General features: G+C 47.2%; 1 protein-coding gene across 1 annotated transcript in view; it reads right to left on the reverse strand.

The window, feature by feature from the left end:
• The window catches only part of LOC109321144 (cytochrome c oxidase assembly protein COX16 homolog, mitochondrial), a 79,534-nt gene that overhangs the window by 61,615 nt on the left and 12,820 nt on the right, over window positions 1-5,099 (reverse strand). The gene's annotated exons all lie outside the window — the stretch shown is intronic.

Below are 5,099 nucleotides of genomic sequence, written 5' to 3' on the forward strand. Positions count from 1 at the left end.
GGGTGGGTCTGCGTGCGCACATGCATGTAGACAGAGACAGACAGACAGACAGATGCTGGGTGCACGGCTGTCCATAATCCAGCAAAGGCTCCTCGAGTTGGGGGGGACCATTCTGTTTGCCCCACTCAACCCCAGGCCCCAGGGATGGGCAGCTGGTGCCTCCTCAATAAGCTTACTATGCCTCTGCATCCAGCACATGGATCCAACAATGATACCGTCTAATTTTTTCACACCTAATAGTCACTTTTTAAAATAATGCTTGTCCTTTACATAGCATTTCCCTATACTATTACAGAAACAGCCCAGTAGCCCTGTTACCAAAAATATCTTATTAAATATCTCATACTGAATTATTCCTTTGTTTCAATGAATACACAGAAATAAACCCCAATATCTTAATATAATTATGCATGCACTGAAAACTAACATGTTGCAAAACAGAATGGAAGATAGGATGTGACATAAGAGCACCATCTGTCACATATATTCAGCAACTTCAAGGGTTTAATGCAAAAAATCGACATTAAATTCTAAATAACATTTGCTAGAAAATTCTGTGTGTTCACTTCTCCATTGGGAAGTGTGCTTTACAGTCAGATTGGGACTTCATTAGGCTGACTGCTAGGGCTGCGATTCAGACGGAGAATATTGGTGCTTGTCACCAACCAAAATTGAGCCATTCACTGAGGGGCCACCCTGGCTGGAGAACTCCCTGCCATGCTGTAGAGTCTAACTTCTCTGCATTATCTTGCAAAATCTAAAGCAACATCCTTGGTCTCTTGGGTTAGAAAAATAACAAGAAGCAATTTCACTGGCATCGCCTAGCAATTTGCTGTATTAGAACATCCCCGTTGCTAGAGAAACTCATTCCTGCTGTAGTACCGATCGTGAAAGCCAGATTACAAAATTACATTCCCTTTGTCATAAATCCCTAAATTAATCACATCACAATATTCAGTGCTGGCAACTCAAATCATGCACTGGTGAGAAGAAAGCAGGAAAATGTTATGAAATGTATTACTGGAGAGGGAACATGATAATTTTCTAGCTTTCTCCAAGACGGCTGAAGCAGAAGCCTCCAGCTATGCACCAGGCAGCTGCAAAACTAGAATAGTCAAATTAAATATTTTCTTCTTTGTTTACAGAGATCACAGTTAAAAGCTTTTGGGGGTTTCCTTTTGAAAAAAACAAAAACCGTTGTGTGCACAATTCAATAGCAGTGAGAAACATGCACTTGACAGCTAAAAAGACTGAAGTCCTTTATTTACTCACTGACCAGGTACAGTTTGGGCAGCAGTATTGCAAGCTTCTCATCCTGTCAAAAAACCTGAGGTGGTTCAACTCTGACTTGGAGGGACCTACCTCTAAGGATAGATTAGTCTCCATGGCCCTTTCAATCCTTGGCTGCTACATTTTGTTAATAAGTGACATGGGTGACTGGTGCCACCTTAGTCAGGGGAGTCACGCCAGCCAGGGAGGGGGGTTCCCCCGCAGTCAATCTTGCCAACCGGGGGAGGGAGAGTCCCCTGCGGCTGATTGTGCCAACCGCGAAGCAGCTATGGGACTCCCAGAAATGGCCGCGATGATTCATCCGGCGCTCCCACTCTCCAGCGGGTGTCCACAGAGCGGGGGTACTGGTGCTCATGCCTGCCCCCCCGCCTGTCACTTAAGCGGGGAGCACAGCCTGTCAGGTGGTACCTCCTACACGTCACCACTGATAAGTGAAACCAACAGCACTGGCTGTAGTCATGGCTTTGTAATCAGAATAGTAGGCCAATGGGAAGTGTAATGACAACCAGTTTCTCCATTCATTTCAGTGGAAACAACAAATAGCCATCAGATGATAAACATTTGTGAACCCTGAACATGGTAAACATTTGTGAACTCTAAATATGGTATCAAAGGGGATACTATGACTACAGGCCTAGGAATTACTGACAAATGTTTGAGTCACAAACTTCCAGCACTAAGTTGCACTACCATGTAGGTAAGTTGCAGTAATAACAAAGGCAAAACAATAGAAACCAACTTTTTCATCTGGGGTGGCTCATAACTTGCTTCATTCACAGCAGACTGCTGAACTGAGAAGTTGCTCGGCTGATTGCTGTGGCTTTAACTTCAAAGAGCGCTACTTCTATACACAGCTGGAACACATAAGCAGGCCTATGCAGCTATCTGCTGCAGCTGCATCTAACCTGCAGCTAGTTTGCAAATGTAAGGACCCTAAGAGCTATGTGAGCTCTACTGCATTCAGTAAAATTAAGACAGACACACATGAGGTGGTCCACCCCATCTTTGCATCCTTTATTACCTATGAATAAAAGTGATATAAGAGAATGATTTAGGATTGAACTTCCCTTACAAATCTTCCCCTGCTCATCATATCCCTATTTATACTCATCTTTCTTTAGAGCAGATAACAGGGGGAGACAGTTATTCTCTCCACAAAAAGAGGACAGACCTTTCATGCTGGACTTTTTCTTGGCTGCAGGAGATGGAAGCAACATTCATTTAGTCAAAGGCCTTCTTTTGAAAACTGGTCAAGTGTCTTATATAATTTATTCAAATAATGACAAGTTAAGGGGAAAAAATTATGGTTTTTCTTTTTTTGGTTGGCAAATCACCACCAGTAAAAGAAGGGATCCATACTACATTATAGAAACACCAGAACTTAAAGATCAGCAATACCCTCTCCTGCTACCACAGAACCAAGCTAAAAACAAAGTCAGGGCTGGCCTGTTCTATACTGCAAAACCTGTGGCTACAGAAGGCCCTGCAGCTAAGGGGCCCCCTGTGATTAGGCAGCAGGCTAACAGGGCTCAGCCCCCCCAAACACAAGGCAACAGCAGGCATTGCCTTAGGGCAGCCCGGCTTCAGGGTCCTACAGCAGGTGGGGAGGGACAGGCACGCTGAGTTACCCTGCGCACTCGCAGCCGGCCCAGCCACAGGCAGGTAAGTTTCTTTAATCTGGTTTTTTATTTCTATGGGCTTGGGGGAGGACAGATCAACCCCCACAGTGCAGGAGGAAGTAGGGTAGGGGAAGGGCGAGTCATTCACCCTTACCCCAGCCTGCTCCGTCCTGCACTGCGGGGATTGTCCCACGACTCAGCCCGGCCCCCATTCACCATGACTAGGGCCTGGCCTGGCCAGGTCGTGGGACAATCAGAGACTAGTGGCTCCTCCACAGGCACGGTGCCAGGCAGCCAAGGGAAGGAGGGCATGTGGCCCCCCAGTCTTTGCACAGATGTGGGTGGGCCATAGCTGCGAGCCGGGCTCAGCCTTTGCTCTGTATCGCAACACACACAGTGGACGTCACTATATGCCTCATTGCCTGGACTGCCCAGTGACGGGAGGCACATAGCGACACCTTCTGCTTTTGACGTGGTGGCAGCGAGGCGTGGAGACACAGAGCAGAGGTTAAGTCCAGCTCGCAGTTGTGGCCCGCCCTCACCCATGAAAAGATCAGGGGGCCACGAGCTCTCCCCCACTTGGCTGCCCAGCGCCGTGCCTCTGGAGGAGCGGCTGGGGATGACACGGGGCAAGACAGGGTATTATACAAATTGTTAATTGCTCAAATCAGCGAGACCTTATGAGGGGGATACGGCAAAGTGTCATGTTTATTCATTAAGTGCTTAATACACACACACACACCCCACATTCATACACTATTTCTTTTTCTACGCTGGTATACATTACCAGTCTTATTGGTGCTTGGATCAACTTAGTGACCAGCCAAGTTCATCTGAGTGGCAGCCGGGCTCCTGCCAGTCCATCTTGTCAGATGAACCAATACTCCAGGATGACATGGAGAACAAGACCCAAAATCAATACGTCTCACCCCATCTTTTATATCTTTGTTGATTCACCCAATCCTCTGGGATTTTGCTGGGTTATCACTGTGGGTTTTTTTGAAGGTCGACTGCCATTGTTCTCTCACTGTTCTGGGGCAGATTCTTCTTGTTTGGTCTTCTATCTGTCTGCATCCTTCACCCAGTTGCCAGCTGATGTTTTCCTTTTCCACAAACACTCTCTCATCCATACAGCATACAAAAGAATAAAAGGTTGAGCATTTATATCAAGCTACAGAGCAATACAAAATGGAGTTTCTTAAGCCAATGCAAAACTCAAGAAAATACATAAGATTAAAAGCAATAGGCAAAGTCTATTTCCACGTTATTTACCTAACATCATAGTTTCATAGTTGGTAGGGTCAGAAGGGACCTAAGCAGGTCATCAATTCCAACCTCCTGCAAGGTGACTGTCTAGCATCCTTTTGAAGATCCCCAGGGTAGAGGCGAGCACCACTTCCCTAGGTAGTTGGTTCCAGATCCTAGCCACCCTGACAGTGAAGTAGTGCCTCCTGATGTCTAGCCTGAATCTACTCTCAGTCAGCTTACGGCCGTTATTCCTTGTAACTTTCGGTAGTGCTCAGGGAAACAGGGACTCTCCCATGCCTGCTGGTTCCCCTTGGCAAGTTTGAAGGTGGCCACCAGATCCCCTCTCAGCCTTCTTTTGCAGAGGTTGAACAGGTTCAGGTCCATAGTCTCTCCTCATAAGGCCTACCCTGTTATCCCATGATCATGCAAGTGGCCCTCCTCTAGAACCTTTCGATGCTATCCACATCCCCCCTGAAGTGCGGCACCCAAAACTGGGTGCAGTACTCCAACTGCAGCTGAACAATGTTGCACAGAGGGGGAGGATCGCCTCCTTGGACCTGCTCGTGATGCATCTACGGATGCATGACAAGGTGTGGTTAGCCTTCCTGACTACATCCCCACATTGGCAGCCCATGTTCATCTCGGAATCAATACCGACTCCAAGATCCTTTTCTGCCTCTGTGCTGACAAGAAGGGAGTTCCCCAGCCTCTAGGTATGCTGCTGGTTCTTCCTCCTCAGGTGCAATACTCTGCACTTGTCAGTACTGAAACCCATCCTATTCTCATATGCCCACCTCTGTAACCTGTCCCTCTCTTATAGCGTACCCACTTCTCCTCACATCTTAGTGTCATCTGAGAACTCAAGGAACACCTTGAGAAGCTGGATACTGTCAAGTCAGCTGGCCCTGACAATCTGCACCCCAGGGTACTCAAGGAGCTGGC

This window comes from Crocodylus porosus, unplaced genomic scaffold (assembly GCF_001723895.1).
Source record: "Crocodylus porosus isolate Cpor-Errol unplaced genomic scaffold, CroPor_comp1, whole genome shotgun sequence".
Lineage (NCBI taxonomy): Eukaryota > Metazoa > Chordata > Crocodylia > Crocodylidae > Crocodylus > Crocodylus porosus.